Consider the following 21,603-nt stretch of genomic DNA (forward strand, 5'->3'; position numbering starts at 1 on the left):
CCAAGGGAGCAGCGTGTTCTGCAACCAATCGCGGTGCTTGAGGGGTGGATCCTGAATCGGCCTGTCAGACCCTGTCTCTATTTATATTACGTGAGCCCGGGGATTGGCAGAGGCCTATAAAGGCCGCGAGAGGCAGCGGGAGTTCGTGGTCGCTGAGGCGTGAGTCCGGGGATCGGCAGAGGCCTATAAAGGCCGCGAGAGGCAGCGGGAGTTCGTCATCGCTGAGGCGTGAGGCCGGGGATCGGCAGAGGCCTCTAAAGGCTGCGAGAGGCAGCGGGAGTTCGTGGTCGCTGAGGCGTGGGTCCGGGGATCGGCAGAGGCCTATAAAGGCCGCGAGAGGCAGCGGGAGTTCGTGGTCGCTGAGGCGTGAGTCCGGGGATCGGCAGAGGCCTATAAAGGCCCAGCTTGTGCAGCTACAGGGAGAAGGCAAAAAAGTAGAAAGAAAACGAAATGTGGTGTCACAGCCAAGGGCGTAAGTGATTGGCTGGTGATTGGTAAGTAGTTTTTCTTTTTCTTTTTATACCAGTAAGTAACTTTTTAACATTGTTGTTGCTAATTTAAGTGTATCGAAGGGTTAAGCCATGGCAGGACAGCTTGGACACGTGTTATGCTCCTCCTGTACTATGTGGGAAGTCAGGGACGCTTCCGGTGTCTCTGACGACTACGTGTGCAGGAAGTGCATCCGCCTCCAGCTCCTGACAGACCGCATTGCGGCACTGGAGCTGCGGGTGGATGAACTCTGAAGTCATAACGGGGAACAAAGAAATGACGGACCAATTGAACAAGTACTTTGGTTCGGTATTCACGAAGGAGGAGACGAACAACCTTCCGGTTATAAAAGGGGTCGGGGGGTGTAGTAAGGAGGAGGAACTGAGGGAAATCCTTATTAGCCGGGAAATTGTGTTGGGGAAATTGATGGGATTGAAGGCCGATAAATCCCCAGGGCCTGATGGACTGCATCCCAGAGTACTTAAGGAGGTGGCCTTGGAAATAGTGGATGCGTTGACAGTTATTTTCCAACATTCCATTGACTCTGGATCAGTTCCTATGGAGTGGAGGGTAGCCAATGTAACCCCACTTTTTAAAAAAGGAGGGAGAGAGAAAACAGGGAATTATAGACTGATATCGGTAGTGGGTAAAATGATGGAATCAATTATTAAGGATGTCATAGCAGTGCATTTGGAAAGAGGTGACATGATAGGTCCAAGTCAGCATGGATTTGTGAAAGGGAAATCATGCTTGACAAATCTTCTGGAATTTTTTGAGGATGTTTCCAGTAGAGTGGATAAGGGAGAACCAGTTGATGTGGTATATTTGGACTTTCAGAAGGCGTTCGACAAGGTCCCACACAAGAGATTGATGTGCAAAGTTAGAGCACATGGGATTGGGGGTAGTGTGCTGACATGGATTGAGAACTGGTTGTCAGACAGGAAGCAAAGAGTAGGAGTAAATGGGTACTTTTCAGAATGGCAGACAGTGACTAGTGGGGTACCGCAAGGTTCTGTGCTGGGGCCCCAGCTGTTTACATTGTACATTAATGATTTAGACGAGGGGATTAAATGTAGTATCTCCAAATTTGCGGATGACACTAAGTTGGGTGGCAGTGTGAGCTGCGAGGAGGATGCTGAGAGGCTGCAGAGCGACTTGGATAGGTTAGGTGAGTGGGCAAATGCATGGCAGATGAAGTATAATGTGGATAAATGTGAGGTTATCCACTTTGGTGGTAAAAACAGAGAGACAGACTATTATCTGAATGGTGACAGATTAGGAAAAGGGGAGGTGCAAAGAGACTTGGGTGTCAAGGTACATCAGTCATTGAAGGTTGGCATGCAGGTGCAGCAGGTGGTTAAGAAAGCAAATGGCATGTTGGCCTTCATAGCAAGGGGATTTGAGTACAGGGGCAGGGAGGTGTTGCTACAGTTGTACAGGGCATTGGTGAGGCCACACCTGGAGTATTGTGTACAATTTTGGTCTCCTAACCTGAGGAAGGACATTCTTGCTATTGAGGGAGTGCAGCGAAGGTTCACCAGACTGATTCCCGGGATGGCGGGACAGACCTATCAAGAAAGACTGGATCAACTGGGCTTGTATTCACTGGAGTTCAGAAGAATGAGAGGGGACCTCATAGAAACATTTAAAATTCTGACAGGGTTAGACAGGTTAGATGCAGGAAGAGTGTTCCCAATGTTGGGGAAGTCCAGAACCAGAGGTCACAGTCTAAGGATAAAGAGTAAGCCATTTAGGACCGAGATGCGGAGGAACTTCTTCACCCAGAGAGAGTGGTGAACCTGTGGAATTCTCTACCACAGAAAGTTGTTGAGGCCAATTCACTAAATATATTCAAAAAGGAGTTAGATGAGGTCCTTACTACTAGGGGGATCAAGGGGTATGGCGAGAAGGCAGGAGTGGGGTACTGAAGTTGAATGTTCAGCCATGAACTCATTGAATGGCAGTGCAGGCTAGAAGGGCCGAATGGCCTACTCCTGCACCTATTTTCTATGTTTCTATGTTTCTATCCACGATGCTGAGAATGACGTGAATAGCACGTTTAGTGAGTTGCTCACACCGCAGGTAAAGGGAACACAGCCAGATAGTAAATGGATGACCAACAGGAAGAGCAGTGCAAGGAAGGTAGTGCAGGCGTCCCCTGCGGTCATCCCCCTGCAAAACAGATACACCGCTTTGGGTACTGTTGAGGGGGATGACTCATCAGGGGAGGGCAGCAGCAGCCAAGTTCATGGCACCATGGCTGGCTGTGCTGCACAGGAGGGCAGGAAAAAGAGTGGGAGAGCGATAGTGATAGGGGATTCGATTGTAAGGGGAATAGATAGGCGTTTCTGCGGCCGCAACCGAGACTCCAGGATGATATGTTGCCTCCCTGATGCAAGGGTCAAGGATGTCTCAGAGTGGGTGCAGGACATTCTGAAAAGGGAGGGTGAACAGCCAGTTGTCGTGGTGCATATAGGTACCAATGACATAGGTAAAAAAAACGGGATGAGGTTCTACGAGACGAATTTAAGGAGCTAGGAGTTAAATTAAAAAGTAGGACCTCAAAAGTCGTAATCTCAGGATTGCTACCAGTGCCACGTGCTAGTCAGAGTAGGAATCGCAGAATAGCTCAGATGAATATGTGGCTTGAGGAGTGGTGCAGAAGGGAGGGATTCAAATTCCTGGGACATTGGAACCGGTTCTGGGGGAGGCGGAACTAGTACAAACCGGACGGTCTGCACCTGGGCAGAACCGGAACCAATGTCCTACGGGGAGTGTTTGCTAGTGCTGTTGGGGAGGAGTTAAACTAATAAGGCAGGGGGATGGGAACCTATGCAGGGAGACAGAGAGAAACAAAATGGGGTCAGAAGCAAAATATAGAAAGGAGAATAGTAAAAGTGGAGGGCAGAGAAACCCAAGGCAAAAAACAAAAAGGGCCACATTACAGCAAAATTCTAAAGGGGTAAAGTGTGTTAAAAAGACAAGCCTGAAGGCTCTGTGCCTCAATGCGAGGAGTATTCGGAATAAGGTGGATGAATTAACTGCGCAGATAGCAGTTAACGGATACGATGTGATTGGCATCACGGAGACATGGCTCCAGGGTGACCAAGGCTGGGAACCCAACATCCAGGGGTATTCAACATTTAGGAAGAATAGACAGAAAGGAAAAGGAGGCGGGGTGGCGTTGCTGGTTAAAGAAGAAATCAATGCAATTGTAAGGAAGGACATTAGCCTGGATGATGTGGAATCGGTATGGGTGGAGCTACGGAATTCCAAAGGGCAGAAAACGCTAGTGGGTATTGTGTATAGACCACCAAATAGTAGTAGTGAGGTTGGGGACAGCATCAAACAAGGGATGTGTGCAATAAAGGTACAGCAGTAATCATGGGTGATTTTAATCTACGTATTGATTGGGCTAACCTAACTGGTAGCAATGCGGTGGAGGAGGATTTCCTGGAGTGTATTAGGGATGGTTTTCTAGACCAATATGTCGAGGAACCAACCAGTGAGCTGGCCATCCTAGACTGGGTGATGTGTAATGAGAAGGGACTAATTAGCAATCTTGTTGTGCGAGACCCCTTGGGGAAAAGTGACCATAATATGGTAGAATTCCTTATTAAGATGGAGAGTGACAAAGTTAATTCGGAAACTAGGCTCCTGAACTCCAGGAAAGGTAACTTTGACAGTATGAGGCGTGAATTGGCTAGAATAGACTGGCAAAGGATACTCAAAGGGTTGACAGTGGATAAGCAGTGGCAAATATTTAAAGATCACATGGATGAACTTCAGCAATTGTTCATCCCTGTCTGGAGTAAAAATAAAACTGGGAATGTGACTCAACCATGGCTAACAAAGGAAATTAAGGATAGTGTTAAAGCCAAGGAAGAGGCATATAAATTGGCTAGAAAAAGCAACAAACCTGAGGACTGGGAGAAATTTAGAATTCAACAGAGGAGGACAAAGGGTTTAATTAGGAGGGGGAAAATAGAGTATGAGAGGAAGCTTGCAGGGAATATAAAAACTGACTGCAAAAGCTTCTATAAATATGTGAAGAGAAAAAGATTAGTAAAGACATACGTAGGTCCCTTGCAGTCGGATTCAGGTGAATTTATAATGGAGAACAAAGAAATGGCAGACCAATTGAACCAATACTTCGGTTCTGTTTTCACGAAGGAAGATACAAATAACCTTCCGAAGGTACTAGGGGACAGTGGGTCTAGTGAGAAGGAGGAACTGAAGGATATCCTTATTAGGCGGGAAATTGTGTTTGGGAAATTGATGGGATTGAAGTCTGATAAATCCCCGGGGCCTGACAGTCTGTATCCCAGAGTACACAAGGAAGTGGCCCTAGAAATAGTGGATGCATTGGTGATAATTTTCCAACGGTCTATCAATTCTGGATCAGTTCCTATGGACTGGAGGGTAGCTAATGTAACACCACTTTTTAAAAAAGGAGGGAGAGAGAAAACGGGTAATTATAGACCGGTTAGCCTGACTTCAGTAGTGGGGAAAATGTTGGAATCAATCATTAAGGACGAAATAGCAGCGCATTTGGAAAGCAGTGACAAGATCGGACCAAGTCAGCATGGATTTATGAAAGGGAAATCATGCTTGACGAATCTTCTGGAATTTTTTGAGGATGTAACTAGCAGAGTGGACAAGGGAGAACCAGTGGATGTGGTGTATTTGGACTTTCAAAAGGCTTTTGACAAGGTCCCACACAAGAGATTGGTGTGCAAAATCAAAGCACATGGTATTGGGGGCAATATACTGACGTGGATAGGGAACTGGTTGGCAGACAGGAAACACAGAGTGGGGATAAACGGGTCCTTTTCAGAATGGCAGGCAGTGACTAGTGGAGTGTCGCAGGGCTCAGTGCTGGGACCCCAGCTCTTTACAATGTATATTAACGATTTAGATGAAGGAATAGAGTATAATATCTCCAAGTTTGCAGATGACACTAAACTCGGTGGCGGTGTGAGCTGTGAGGATGACGCTAAGAGGCTGCAGGGTGACTTGGACAGGTTAGGTGAGTGGGCAAATACATGACAGATGCAGTATAATGTGGATAATTGTGAGCTTATCCATTTTGGGGGCAAAAACACGAAGGCAGAATATTATCTGAATGGCGGCAGACTAGGAAAAGGGGGGGTGCAACGAGACCTGGTTGTCATGGTTCATCAGTCACTGAAAGTGGGCACGCAAGTGTAGCAGGTGGTAAAGAAGGCAAATGGTATGTTGGCCTTCATAGCTAGGGGATTTGAATATAGAAGCAGGGAGGTCTTAATGCAGCTGTACAGGGCCCTAGTGAGGCCTCACCTGGAATATTGTGTTGAGTTTTGGTCTCCTAGTCTGAGGAAGGACGTTCTTGCTATTGAGGGAGTGCAGCGAAGGTTCACCAGACTGATTCCAGGGATGGTTGGGCTGTCATATAAAGGAGAGACTGGATCAACTGGGCCTTTATTCACTGGAGTTTAGAAGGATGAGAGGGGATCTCGTAGAAACATATAAGATTCTGACGGGACTGGACAGGATAGATCCGGGAAGAATGTTCCCGATGTTGGGGATGTCCAGAACCAAGGGACATACTCTTAGGATAAGGGTTAGGCCATTTAGGACTGAGATGAGGAGAAACTTCTTCACTCAGAGAGTTGTTAACCTCTGGAATTCCCTGCTGCAGAGAGTTGTTGATGCCAGTTCACTGGATATATTTAAGAGGGAGTTAGATGTGGCCCTTACGGTTAAGGGGATCAAGGGTTATCGAGAGAAAGCAGTAAAGGGGTACTGAAGGAATGATCAACCATGATCTTATTGAATGGCGGTGCAGGCTCGAAGGGCCGAATGGCCTACTCCTGCACCTATTTTCTATGTTTCTATGTTTCTAAATAAGGCAGCCTTTCAGGTGTGGATCCTTCGTCAGTACTGAGAGTGGCATCAGTACTGAGAGTGGATCTATAAGCTTCTCCTAGGCCTCTGTTTTTGCCTGTGATGGTACTTTCATTAAGCTCATTAATCGCATTCAGGGCCTGGGGTAAAATACTTTTAAATTTGATTGTACAGCTGTAGAATGCTGCATGACTTCCCATTAATAACCTTAATAAGCAAAACTTGACTTTTGTTTTAGTTACTGTACTGCATTTTTGGAGAGGTAGAAATCGCTTGAGCAGTGCTGAACACAGAAATATACAAGTAATTTGTTTGCATTTTCTACCCTACAATCCAGCACTTTTTACTTGTGTCTACTTTTTCGTTAAAGTTAGTGGAGATAGGAACGTTGCCCCCCCCCCCTCAGTTTTAAAATGCTACATGTGAGCTTTGTTATCAACCTAGTGGTGATGGTGGTGGTGCATCTCCTGTATAGTCTTGGGATTTAACACTAAAGTCACAACCACAGGGTCTAACTTCTGCTAAGAAAAGCCTGACGCTAATTAAACAGAATGCAGAGAACCATGACACCGAAGTCTATTGGTTAACCCCTTACTTCATTGCTAACCACCAATAAATGCTGTTTGCTTGGTGCCGAATTGGCAAGGATGAATGAATAGTGGGTGCTACTCGGGTAATGCGCACATAATCATGATAATATTCCTGGCATCAAATTACATCCTTGTATTCATTGAATGGAAACCATGCTTGTTAATGTAGACATGCATATCCTTGGCAACTTATAGATAGAGGTGTGGGTATGATCAATGACACTATAGAATATAGCAATATTAAAGAATACTGCTTTGGTTCTCTGTTGCTGTGGACACACTGGGCGCTGACATAGTGAGATGTCCATTAAGGCAAAATAGCAGTGACATGAGAAATTATTTTGGTTATTGTTGACTGGCTACTGGAGTCTGATAATCTAGTAGGTGAGTGCAGTGGTTACTTTAGTGATGGACAATAATTAGCATGTACCTAACAAATTGTACAAATAACACACTATTTACTTATTCTAAATCTTAAAAAGCTAGGAATGTCATGCCAACAATATAACTAATGAAACATCTCTAAATGTTAATGAATATCTCTCTTTCTTGAAATGCTAGCATACAAGTACTATCATTAGTTGTCACCCATTTTGTAATTTTCAAAATACAATACCAGCAGCCATTTTTACTCTGATTTATCATCGACTTAATTTTATAGAGTGAGATTTAAAAAAAGAAATCTGAGAATTTAAAACCAGTTTCTTTTCAACAGAACAGCAATCTGTATCAAAATGGTTCATTTACATCGGGGAGTGGAGCGGGGGTGGGAGGAATTTTAACACCCCAAAATGCGCGGGTGTGGTTTGGGTTTGTCATGTATGTACTTTTGGGATCACTAGCCACTAGATGGCGTCACTGTTAGAGGCCATTGGGCTGCAAGCACGTGTGTGCAGTCCAAGTATGAAAGGCCAGCCATTTTGTATATTAGTCACTTTAGGCCTTAATAAAGCAGAGCCAAGGACATACCTCTTGGAGTTAAACAGTACTCAGTCTAACAGTTATTGCATACACAACATTTGGCGACGAGGCAACAAGAACCTTTGCATGCAAAAATGAGCACAATTGGATTGTTGGAGCAATTTGTTGAAGGAGAAGATTGGGCAGACTTTGTGAGCCGTTTGAGCCAGTTCTTCGTGGCCAACAAAATGGAGGAGGTCAGCGACGCAAATCCGGCGCCGGGCGGTGTTCCTCACAGTTTGCGGTTCAAATGTTTATGGTCTGATAAAGAATCTACTCCTGCCTGTGAGTCCAACAGGAAAGACGTATGAAGAATTGTGTACACTGGTACAGGACCACTTTAAGCCAGATGAAGGCATCATCATCTCGAGATATCGATTTTACACGCACATTCGCTCAGGAGGCCAAAATGCAGCGGAATTCGTTGCCGACCTGAGATGTTTAGCAGGACCGTGTAAGGCAGACATGCTGCGGGACTTCTTTGTAATCAGCATCAACCACGAGGTGATCCTGCGTAAACTACTGGCGGTGGAGACGTTGGACTTGAACAGGGCCATCACGATCGCTCAGTCATGCATGACGATGGATAGAAGTCTAAAGCAGCTATCAGTGAAAAATCGAAACTCGGCAAGTACTATAAATATGATTGATTCGGCGTTCAGCAGAGCGGCACATGGCAGGGCCTACCCGACTGCATACGCGAAACCTGTGGCTGCCCAAAGTCCGCCAGCGGAAATGCATCCGATTTCTCCGTGTTGGCATTGTGGGGGAAATCACTGGCACCAGCAGTGCCAATTTAAGCGATATAGTTGCAAAGGCTGTCTTAGAGTGGGGCATGTCCAGCGCAAGTGTCCGCAGATGAGCAAGTGTGCTGCGACACACCACGTGGAGGATGATGGTCAGACTAGCGCAGATCTGGATACGCAATCCAAGCTATCAGAGGAGGAAGTGTATGGACTGTACTTGTTCCTAACTAAGAGCCAAGCGATAATGATCAATGTGAAATTTAATGGGGTGCTGGTATCGATGGAACTGGATACGGGGGCAAGTCAATCGATAATGAGCCAGAGGGCATTCAACAAGTTGTGGGATACTAAGGCTGTGAGGCCTGGGCTGAGTCCAGTCAATGGCCAATTTGCGCATGTACACCAAAGAACTCATAACGGTGATTGGCAGTGCCACAATTAAAGTGTCGTATGACGGTGCAGTTCACGAGTTACCGCTATGGATTGTCCCAGGCAATGGCCCAATGCTGTTCGGCAGGAACTGGCTTGAAAAAAATCAGATGCGATTGGAACGACATCAAGGCGCTGTTGTCGGAGACTGAGTACTGAGCAAGTTCCACTCGCTGTTCGAACCAGGCATCGGCAACTTCACGGGAGCCAAGGTGCAGATCCACGTGGACTCGGATGCAAGACCCATCCATCATAAAGCTTGGGCAGTTCCGTATATGATGAGGGAGAAGGTTGAAATCGAATTGGACAGACTCTAGCGTGAAGGAATCATATCACCGGTTGAATTTAATGAATGGGCCAGCCCCATTGTTCCTGTGTTGAAAAGTGATGGCACAGTCAGAATCTGTGGAGACTACAAGGCTACGATCAACAGGATCTTGAAACAGGATCAGTACCCGTTACCGAAGGCTGATGACTTGTTTGCAACACTAGCCGGGGGGAAGTCATTCACCAAACTGGACTTGACGTCAGCCTACATGACACAGGAACTGGTCGAGACGTCGAAGAGACTTACGTGCATTAACATGCATAAAGGACTGTTTATTTATCACAGGTGCCCTTTTGGAATTTGCTCGGCTACAGCAACATTTCAGAGGAACATGGAGAGTCTACTGAGGTCCGTTCCCAGAACCGTCGTGTTCCAAGATGACATCCTGATCACAGGTCGTGACTCCGAGGAACATCTGAACAATCTGGAAGAGGTTCTACATCGTCTGGACAAAGTGGGACTCATACTGAAACACTCGAAGTGCGTCTTCATGGCACCAGAGGTTGAATTCCTGGGGAGGAAAATTGCTGCTGACGGCATCAGGTCCACGGACGCAAAAACCAAGACCATCAAGAATGCACCCAAGCCACAGAATGTGACGGAGCTGCGTTCATTCCTGGGTCTACTCAACTACTTTGGTAACTTCCTACCTAAATTGAGCACCTTATTAGAAACACTGCACATGCTGCTAAGAAAAGGCGACAAATGGGTGTGGGGTGCATCTCAAGACAGAGATTTTGAGAAAGCCACTAATCTAACAAGCTGCTGGTACATTATGACCCATGTAAACGTTTAGTATTGGCCTGTGACGCTTCGTCATATCGAATTGGTTGCGTCATCCAACAAGCTAATGAGTCGGATAAACTTCAACCAGTCTCGTATGCTTCAAAAAGTTTGTCTACAGCGGAAGGAGCCTACAGCATGGTAGAGAAAGAAGCACTAGCCTGTGTGGATGGGGTTAAAAAGATGCATCAGTACCTGTTTGTTTGGTCTTCGGTTTGAACTGGAGACAGATCACAAGCCGCTCATTTCACTGTTCTCTGAAAACAAAGGTATCAATACCAATGCTTCATCCCGCATCCAGAAGTGGGCGCTGACATTTTCCGCTTATGATTATTTCATTCGCCATAGACCTGGCACCGATAATTCTGCCGATGCTGTTGCCCACACCAGAGGTAGAGATGCCACAACTGGCGGACCTATTGTTAGTTATGGATGCTTTTGAGAGTGAAGGAACCCCTGTCATGGCTCAACAAGTTAAGACCTGGACCAGCCAGGACCCGATTTAATCGGTGGTGAAGAGTTGCATCCTCAAAGGTGATTGGTCTGCCATACCCAAGCAAATGTGCGAGGAGACCAAACCTTACATTTGTCACAAAGACGAACTGTCTATTCAGTTGGATTGTATAATGTGGGGCAATCATGTTGTTATGCCCAAGAAAGAGAGAGAGAAATTTGTACGTGTGCTACATAGCACACATCCCGGCATTGTAATGATGAAAGCCATCGCCAGGTCTCATGTATGGTGGCCAGGAATTGACTCTGAGCTGGAATCATGTGTGCATCAGTGCAACACTTGAATGCAGCTCAGCAAAGCACCAGCGGAATCGCCGCTGAGTCTGTGGTCGTGGCTGTCCAAACCATGGTCCAGGATCCACATATACTTTGCAGGTCCCTTCCTGGGGAAGATGTTTTTAGTTCTGGTGAATGCATATTCGAAGTGGATAGAGTATATAATCATGTCATCCAGCACGTCCACAGCTACCATTGAGAATCTCAGTGTCACGTTCCCGACACATGGTCTGCCTGACATCGTTATTAGCGACAACGGATCGTGCTTCACCAGTCAGGAGTTTCAAGAGTTCATGAAACTCAATGATATCAAACATGTAAAGTCAGCACTGTTCAAGCATCCAATGGGCAAGCAGAATGTGCTGTTCAAATCATAAAGCAGAGTATGAAGCAAGTAACCCAAGGGTCACTGCAGAACCGCCTGTTATGCATACTGCTTAGTTACAGGACAAGACCACACACGCTTACCGGGGTCTTGCCTACTGAACTAATGATGAAGAAAGGTCTTAAGACCAGGCTATCTCTTGTACACACTGACTTGAATAATCATGTTGAATACAGAAGACAAAGTCAGCAAGGGTATCACGATCGCGCAGCTGTGTCACGCGATATTTCTGTAAATGATCCTGTATATGTTCTGAATTATGGTCAGGGTCCCAAGTGGATCGCTGGTACTGTCATGGCCAAGGAGGGCAACAGAGTATTTATTGTCAAGCTCAAAAATGGGCAAACATGCAGGAATCATATGGATCAGGCAAAGCTGCGGTACACAGACATACCGGAACAATCGGAGGAAGAGACAATCGACGACCAACCAACCTACCCCCAGTCATCAGAGGACTCAGTGGTCATCAAGGAATCTGGACTTTCAATCACTGACATGTTCAATGAAAATGGACTTTCAATCCCTGATATGGCCATTGCCACTCCCACCAGGTCAGCCACCCAGCCACCAGTCACAACAGACTCTGAACACTCACCTAAGGCTGGAGCTGAACTGAGACGGTCAACCCGTGAGCGTAAAACACCGGACCGTGTCAATTTGTAAAAGACTGTGTTAATGTCTCAGAGGGGGAATATTGTCATATATGTACTTTTGGGATCACTGTTGGAGGCCATTGGGCTGCACGCACGTATGTGCAGCCCAAGTATAAAAGGCCAGCCATTTTGTATATTAGGCACTTTGGGCCGTAATAAAGCAGAACCAAGGTTATACCTCTTGGAGTTAAACAGTACTCAGTCTAACAATTATTGCATGCGCAACAGGGTTGGAGGTTAAAAATCTGAAACAGGAACCCCACCTGCCCAATTCCGGTTCTAATGGAGGCGGGATGATGGGCAGGTGACCAATCTGCTCGCAGGAGGCGAGTTGATCATTTAAATATTTTAATGAGGCTGCATGCCTTCATTTTAACAGTGATTTGATTTTGAACTACAGGCAGCCGGTATGACCTAGCCTCAGGAACGGAGTGACTATATGTCCCAACCCTTTTTTCATCCTTCTGCGCCTACATCCTCCTCCGGACCCTGTCCCCGCCTGGAACCGCAAGTGGGGCCACGTTGTTCTTCAATTGCCCACATTGTGCAGCTGAGTCTCTGCCCAGGCGGGGAGACAGAGGCGGTGGGCGGCCAGGACCAGTTCCTTTCTCAGCGCCCCCGGCCTGCGAGCACCATCGGAGCAGGCCGGGGAGCAGAAGGAGCAGTATGGCAGCGTGCCACTCCAGGGAGCAGCACGTGCTGGAGCAGGAGAGCAACGGCAGTGAAAAGAGACGTCATCAAGCTCCAGGTCAGTGATTGGAGCATGGGCAGGTACTGCAGGAGCGGCGAGGTCGGGGCGAAGGAGCGGCGAGAGATTGTAGAGGGACGTGATCGGGGTCCAGGAGAGGCGTGAGTTCTGGGCCCAGAAGTGGCGAGGGCCCAGGGGCAGCACACTGCAATATATGTGTGCACTAGGTCCGTGCAGCTGGTCTCCAGTCATCTTGGTTAATCTTTGCTACTGGGCCAAGACCTAGCTCTGTCAAGCCCGTGTGGTGGCTGGTGTGCAACGGTCACCACACGTTAAAAAAAATCCAAGCACAGGCATCTTCCACCCTTAAATTTTACATGGTATTGGTAAGAGAAACAAAACACTGAGTTATCCAGATAAATGGGAGTGGGACCACACAAGGGCAGCCCCACAGAGCTAGACAATGGAGGAAAAGAGGTGATGGAGAATAATACAATCAACCATGTCAAATGCTGCTAATATAAAGTAATGCATTATATGTGAAGCACTTTAAAATGGTTCTAAGAAACAAATAGAAGTTACTACACTGAAGCAGACTGTTTTCCCCCACCAGTGCAAGAGGTTAGCAAGGCCATAAATAAGGAAACCAAGCACTAAGGTTTATTTCTAAAGGTATAAAATTGAAAGGTAGGGAAGTTATGCTAAACCTGTATCAAATCTTGGTTAAACCACACATATAGTACTGCATACAGTTCTGGTCACCATGTTGTAAAAAGGATATTGAGGCACTCGAGAGGATGCAGAGAAGATTTACAAGAATGATACCAGAAATGCAAGGTTATACATATTAGAAAAGGATGAACAGGCTGAAAAAAGAAGGCTGAGGGGTGACCTAATAGAGGTCTTTAAAATTATGAAAGGCTTTGGTCTTATTGTGAAAGTGGATACAGAGAGAATGTTTCCACTTGTGGGGAAGAGCATAACTAGAGGCTATCAATATTAGAAAGTCACTAAGAAATCCAAAAGAGAATTCAGAAGAAACTTCTTTGCCCAAAGAGTGGTAAGAATGTGGAACTTGGCTACCATAGGGTGTGGTTCAAGCGAATAGTATAGATGCATTTAAGGGGAGGCTAGACAAGCATATCATCATCATAGGCAGTCTCTCGAATCGAGGATGACTTGCTTCCATGTCAAAAAGTTCACAGGTATTTCAATGAAGGACCTAATATTCCAGGTCCTGAACTACATATTGAAGGATGGAAGATGCCTGTGCATGGATTTTTTAAACTTGGGGTGGCCATTGCACACCAGCCACCACACGGGCTTGACAGAGCTAGGCCTTTATCCAGTAGCAAGGATTAACCACGACGACTGGAGACCAGCTCTGCTGCACTGACCTAGTGCACACACATGTCGCAATGTGGGCTGGCCCATGCTGCCCCTGGGCCCTCGCCTCTTCTGGGCCCCGAACTCACGCTTCTCCTGGGCCCCGATCACGTCCCTCTACAATCTCTCGCCGCTCCTTCGCCCCGACCTCGTTGCTCCTGCTGTACCTGCCCACGCTCCAATCATCGGCATGGATCTTGGTGACGTCCTTCTTCACTGCTATACCCTGAATGTCACTACCTCAAACATTAACAGATGAAACGTATCTTCCGCTACGTTACAACCAACGACATTCCGAGGGATATTCCCAGCCTCCGAGCCAGGCAGTGTTCCAGGGAGATGATCAGCAGTGGCAATAACCATGTGTGTGCTGCTTCTCGAGAATTGGCCCCATGGAGTTTCTGTCCCTGGAGGCAGAGGCCTTTGCGAGAAACAATACAAAAATCCCAAGAAAAATTTATGGCTCTGCCACAAAAATGCTCATTCATTCATGAGCACGACAATTCATTGGTGGGTGACAGTTGGCTCGAAATCTCACCAAATCTCCCCCTTGACGGACTTTTTTTCTCTCCTGTTATTCGGTTTGTTATTTTGCACCACTTTACTCTCCTGACGGGACCTTATTCTCTCATTTCCCTAAAAATAATATTGGCACAGAAATCTCTAACGCCTCGGAATAATGCCAGGGGGTTGCGAAGGGAATAGAGGGTTATGCTGATAGATTTAGATGCGGAAAGACAGGAGGAGGCTCGGGTAGAGCATAAGCACCAGCATGGACTGGTTGGGCCGAATGGTCTGTTTTTGTGCCGTACATCCTATGTAAAGAGCTGTGATAGGGAACTGTTTCTTTCAAATGTACTTTGTTTTGCTCTATGTTCCTTTAGGTGCAGTGCTAATCCCAGTTTTATTGCCCAACAGCCAGGAGATACTGCAATAGTGTGATGAACATTGATAAGTCCCCATATCCTAAGATATGGTATCCATTTTCTACACCTAGGAAGGATGAAAGGTGGACTATACGCTTGCCCGTATTTTAACCCTCATCATCATCATGGGCAGTCCCTCGGGGTCGAGGATGACTTGCTTCCACACTAAAAATGAGTATTCGAGTGACTGATGAACTCATTTTAAACGGTGGAAGGTGCCTGTGCGTGAATTCTTTTAATGTGGGGTGGTCGTTGCATACCAACCACCACACGGGCTTGACAGAGCAAGGTCTTCGTCCAGTGGCAAGAGGATCCAAGACGACTGGAGACCAGGCTCCACCGCATGTGCCAATACATACACACAAACTCACACATACTCCTACTGTCCTCCTTCCTTCCTCCTTCCCATAGGACCTCTCTCTTCGTGGAATTCAATGTGAGCCTCAAGACCTGACAGCCTTGCTATTGGCCCATGCTGGGCTTTCCCTTGGTCTTGTCTATGTTGCTCCACCTCTGGGCTCCGACCACTCAGCTCCTCCGTCCTCCTCTCTCTGCTTCCGATCTCTAGACCTCGCCAGTCCCGACCTCCGCTCCTCCTCAATTCCGACCTCCGCTCCTTGCCACTTCGGATCTCCCCTCTACGCTGCTTCTTACTTCTGCTTCCGACCTCCGCTCAACGCGGCTTCCGACCTCCGCTCCATGCCGATTCCAACCTCCGCTCCTTGCCATCTTCGACCTCCGCTCCTCGCCGCTAACCATTGTTCACTCATCAGAGGACTCTGCTGACATTACTGACTCTGAACCTTCAGTCTCTGATGTGGTCATGACCACTCCCATCAGTTCAGGTACTCATCCCTCAGTCACAACAGACTCAGAACGCTCGCCCAGAGCCAAAGTTGAACTGAGACGATCAACTCGTGAGAGGAAAGCCCCAGATTGTCTTAATTTGTAAAAAGACTGTTGTTAAGATTTTAAAAGGGGGATGTTGTTAGGTATTAATGCTTAGGGGTCACCAGACACCAGAGGGCGCCGCAGTCAGAGGTCATAGGGCTGATCGCATGTGGCATGTGTGCTTGGTCACCTGTATATAAGTTGGGTGTCTTTGTCATGCTGGCATTCTTGAGCTGGAATAAAGATGGATCAGGTTGCACCTGAGTGAGTTTACAGCAACCAGACTCTTAAGTCATTACATCGCCATCTCGAGACCTTTGTTAATTCTGCTGCTGGGGTGGCTAGCTTGTTTTGATTTGCCCACAGCTCCAGCCTCGTGCTCCAAACTGCTCCTCTGACTGTCCCACGAGGTCAGGCTTTTTTTGATTTGCCCATGGCTCCAGCTTCGTGCTCCAAACTCCAAATTTTAGCCATATGGCACCCATCAGTGATTCTTTTTGTAGTCACTATGGGGTAACAATTATTGTATTCACTATGCTTTTTGAAGTCCCAGTTTGTATTTCATCATTTGCTGATAAAAATTCAAAGGGCAGGCCCCTCTCTTCTCAGCACTGCTCTGACCCGAGTCCTGTTGCCAATGGAAGTGATTCCAGCCATTGGCTACTGCAGACAGGAATCACTTCAATTAACAGCAGTACTCAGATAGGAGTGGCAATGAAGGGTAGAGGGAATGGATGATATGGGCAATGCAGGGGAAAAAGATGGAAATTGATGTCAATGAAGTAGAGAAGGAAGCTGAGAAAAGGAGAAATAGAATGCACTGAAGGAGAGAGGAAAATAGCTGGCAATGAAGGAGACAAGCAATGGGAGAACAATGGAGGTATATGGGACGAGGTGAAAGCTGAGAGTAGTTTTTTGGGGTTGGTAAGAAAGGAGAAGTTCTTTAGGACAGATAGAAACATAGAAACATAGAAAATAGGTACAGGAGTAGGCCATTCAGCCCTTCAAGCCTGCACCACGATTCAATAAGATCATGGCTGATCATTCCCTCAGTACCCCTTTCCTGCTTTCTCTCCATATCCCTTGATCCCTTTAGCCATAAGGGCCATATCTAACTCCCTCTTGAATATATCCAATGAACAGGCATCAACAACTCTCTGCGATAGGGAATGCCACAGGTTAACAACTCTCTGAGTGAAGAAATTTTTCCTCATCTCAGTCCTAAATGGCTTACCCCTTATCCTCAGACTATACCCCCTGGTTCTGGACTTCTCCAACATTGGGAACATTCATCCTGCATCTAACCTGTCTAATCCCGTCAGAATTTTATATGTTTCTATGAGATCCCCTCTCATCCTTCTAAACTCCAGTGAATACAGGCCCAGTCAATCCAGTCTCTCCTCATATGTCAGTCCTGCCATCCCGGGAATCAATCTGGTGAACCTTCGCTGCACTTCCTCAATAGCAAGAACGTCTTTCCTCAGATTAGGAGACCAAAACTGATCACAATATTCCAGGTGAGGCCTCACCAAGGCCCTGTACAACTGCAGTAAGACCTCCCTGCTCCTATACTCAAATCTCCTAGCTATGAAGGCCAACATACCATTTGCCTCCTTCACCGCCTGCTGAATCTGCATGCCAACTTTCAATGACTGATGTACCATGACACCCAGGTCTCGTTGCACTTCCCCTTTTCCTAATCTTCCGCCATTCAGATAATATTCTGCCTTCGTGTTTTTATCTCCAAAGTAGATAACCACACACTTATCCACATTATATTGCATCTGCCATGCATTTGCCCATTAACCTGTCCAAGTCACCCTGCAGCCTCTTAGCGTCCTCCTCACAGCTCACACTGCCACCCAGCTTAGTGTCATCTGCAAACTTGGAGATATTACACTCAATTCCCTCATCATTAATGTATATTGTAAATAGCTGGGTTCCCAGCACTAAGCCCTGCGGCACTCCACTAGTCACTGCCTGCCATTCTGAACAGGACCCGTTTTTCCCGACTCTTTGCTTCCTGTCTGCCAACCAATTGTCTATCCACGTCAGTACATTACCCCCAATACCATGTGCTTTAATTTTGCACACCAATCTCTTGTGTGGGACCTTGTCAAAAGCCTTTTCAAAGTCCAACTACACCACATCCACTGGTTCTCCCTTGTACAGTCTACTAGTTATCTCCTCAAAAAATTCTAGAAGATTTGTCAAGCATGATTTCCCTTTCATAAATCCATGCTGACTTGGACCAATCCCGTCATTGCTTTCCAAATGTGCTGCTATTTCATCTTTAATAATTGATTCCAACATTTTCCCCACTACTAATGTCAGACTAACCGGTCTATAATTACCCATTTTCTCTCTCCATCCTTTCTTAAAAAGTGGTTGGTGTTACATTAGCTACCCTCCAGTCCATAGGAACCGATCCAGAGTCGATAAGACTGTTGGAAAATGATCACCAATGCATCCACTATTTCTAGGGCTACTTCCTTAATTACTCTGGGATGCAGACTATCAGGCCCCGGGGATTTATCGGCCTTCAATGCCATCAATTTCCATAACACAATTTCCCGCCTAATAAGGATTTCCTTCACTTCCTCCTTCTCACTAGACCCTTGGTACCCTAGTATTTCCGGAAGGTTATTTGTGTCTTCCTTCGTGAAGACAGAACCAAAGTATTTGTTTAACTGGTCCGCCATTTCTTTGTTCCCCATTATAAATTTAGCTGAATCTGACTGCAAGGGACCTATGTTTGTTTTCACTAATCTTTTTCTCTTCACATATCTATCGAAGCTTTTGCAGTCAGTTTTTATGTTCCCAGCAAGCTTCCTCTCATACTCTATTTTCCCCCTCCTAATTAAACTCTGTCCTCCTCTGCTGTATTACAAAATTCTCCCAGTCCTCAGGTTTGGCTGCTTTTTCTGGCCAATTTATATTCCTCTTCCTTGGATTTAACACTATCCTTAATTTCCCTTGTGAGCCACCTTCCCTGTTTTATTTTTACTCCAGACAGGGATGTACAATTGTTGAAGTTCATCCATGTGATCTTTAAATGTTTGCCATTGCCTATCCACCGTCAACCCTTTAAGTATCACTCGCCAGTCTATTCTAGCCAATTCACATCTCATATCATCGAAGTTACCTTTCCTTAAGTTCAGGACCCTAGTCTCTGAATTAACTGTGTCACTCTCCATCTTAAATAAAGAATTCTACCATATTATGGTCACTCTTCCCCAAGGGGCTTCGCACAACAAGATTGTTAATTAGTCCTTTCTCATTACATATCACCCAGTCTAGGATGGCCAGCTCTCTAGTTGGTTCCTTGACATATTGGTCGAGAAAACCATCCCTAATACACTCCAGGAAATCCTCCTCCACCGCATTACTACCAATTTGATTAGCCCAATCAATATGTAGATTAAAGTCGCCCATGATAAATGCTGTACCTTTATTGCACGCATCCCTAACTTCTTGTTTGATGCTGTCCCCAACCTCATTACTACTGTTTGGTGGTGTACACAACTCCCACTAGCGTTTTCTGCCCTTTGGTATTCCGTAGCTCCACCCATACAGATTTCACATCATCCAAGCTAATGTCATTCCTTATTATTGCCATAATTTCCTCTTTAACCAGCAATGCCACCCCACCTCCTTTTCCTTTCTGTCTATCCTTCCTGAATGTTGAATACCCCTGGATGTTGAGTTCCCAGCCTTGGTCACCCTGGAGCCATGTCTCCGTGATGCCAATTACATCATATCTGTTAACTGCTGCCTGTGCTGTTAATTCGTCCACATTATTCCGAATACTCCTCGCATTGAGGCACAGAGCCTTCAGGCTTGTCTTTCTAACACCCTTTGCCCCTTCAGAATTTTGCTGTAATGTGGCCCTTGTTGCTTTTTGTCTTGGGTTTCTCTGCCCTCCACTTTTACTTTTCTTCTTTCTATCTTTGCTTCTGCCCCAATTCTACTTCCCTCTGTCTCCCTGCATAGGTTCCCATCCCCTTGCCATATTAGTTTCACCCCTCCCCAACAGCACTAGCAAACACTGCCCCTGGTTCCGGTCCTGCCCAGAATGGAGACCATGAGCATTAACTGAGAGAATGTAACGGGAGAGTGCCAGCATTAATAGGGTGTGGGCAGAGGGGGAGGGGAGGAGCAGGGAAACATGCTAACCAAAAACAGGGGAGGAGTGCCAGGTGAATGGAGGCGATGGGCAAAATACTGCCAGCAGAGTGGGCAAAATAGTGCCAGCTTGAATAGGGGAAATGGAAGGAGGGTACCAACTTGAACTGATTTAAAGGGGAAAAGAATGGCAGGTTGAACAAGGGAAGCGAGGAAGAAGAGTGTGGGCTTGAACAGGGATTGGAGGAAGAGCGCCTAAGTGAATTGAGCGGGCAGGAGAAGAGTGCCACTATGAACTGGGAGGGTTGGCGGAGGAGAGCATCTTTGTACAAAAGAGGAAAGTTGGATTGTGTACAGTGCTTCTGTAAATTGGGGCAGGGTTTGTATGTGCGAGAATGGTTGTTGAGGTATGTTTTGGGGGAGTGATAGTAAGGTTGGTGTGCTGAAAATTCAACTGTCATTTTGTTTCTATTTTTAGATTAAAGTCCATCAATTGTTCATTTTAAAAGTGATTAAAATGAACCAGAACTCTTCATTTTCAATGTCAAGCTTCAAACTTTTCCAGATGTGATTCCCCCAGATGTCCCTAGAAATGCACCATCAATTTTGTGCATCCAACATTTGTTATTTATCCTTCAGATTTCCATACTTTTTCCCTCCAGCTTAGACATACAGCTTAATTTAGAAAGCCCATGTAATTCCTTTTATTGTTTATAAATAAGGTTGTTCTTGAATTGTGAGATTTTTGAGGGTTGCATCAGCTTTTTTGAAGTTGTTGGTCAGCTTTGCCAATCTTTCTAGGTTGGCAGTTGTGTCTAATCTCACAAATTATATCCATCCTGGAGCCATGTTTACTAAAATCTGCAGTAACTTATGTTCCCTATTGGTGGAGCTGTTGGAATAGTAAAACTCTCACTGTTTGCAACAGTGCCACCAGCAGGCACTTTTTATTCAGGTAAGAATGGGATTAGATTGAATTTTCAGAAACAAATTGGCCCTGAAATCCCGGTTTCTTCTTCCCGTGTGCGTTCAACTAAAAAGAGCACAACAGATACGCACTTACCTTTTGGCTGAACGCTCACCAGAGATCCCGGACTCGAGACCTCCTCTTCTTGCGCAACAGACGCGTTCACGTTGGTACGTCCGCACGAGTCGCATGGGCCTGGATACCCAATCACGGTAAAGTATTTTCTCATTCATAGTAATAGGAGTTTCGTAAGTCTGAAACTCCCATTACTATGAATGAGAAACACCCAAACACTACATAAATTTTTTTTACAACACCTCACATAAATAATTATAGAAATTAAAGTTGATAGAAATGTTTTTGAAAAAAAAAATTTGCTGATTTTTTAAAAGTTTTAATTATGGTTTAAAATAAAATCTGAGTGGGCAAAGTTTTTAACATAAATATGTATTTTTAACTTTTATTTTTATATGTTTTTGATATGTTTTAAAACTCTTACGCTGGTAAAAATAGGCTATGCGCCTGCTTTTACCAGACACAAGAGTTTTAAAGACATTTGCAGGGCAAGTGATGGGCAACGAG

General features: G+C 45.8%; 1 long non-coding RNA gene across 1 annotated transcript in view; it reads right to left on the minus strand.

The window, feature by feature from the left end:
* LOC139275766 (uncharacterized) overlaps positions 1–21,172 on the minus strand; it is a 73,539-nt gene extending 52,367 nt beyond the window's left edge. The window contains exon 1 of the long non-coding RNA XR_011595754.1: positions 21,118–21,172. This is a non-coding gene — a long non-coding RNA (uncharacterized lncRNA). The remainder of the gene's footprint in view (positions 1–21,117) is intronic.
* Between the last annotated feature and the right edge of the window lie 431 nt (positions 21,173–21,603).

This window comes from Pristiophorus japonicus, chromosome 11 (genome assembly GCF_044704955.1).
Source record: "Pristiophorus japonicus isolate sPriJap1 chromosome 11, sPriJap1.hap1, whole genome shotgun sequence".
Taxonomy (NCBI): domain Eukaryota; kingdom Metazoa; phylum Chordata; class Chondrichthyes; family Pristiophoridae; genus Pristiophorus; species Pristiophorus japonicus.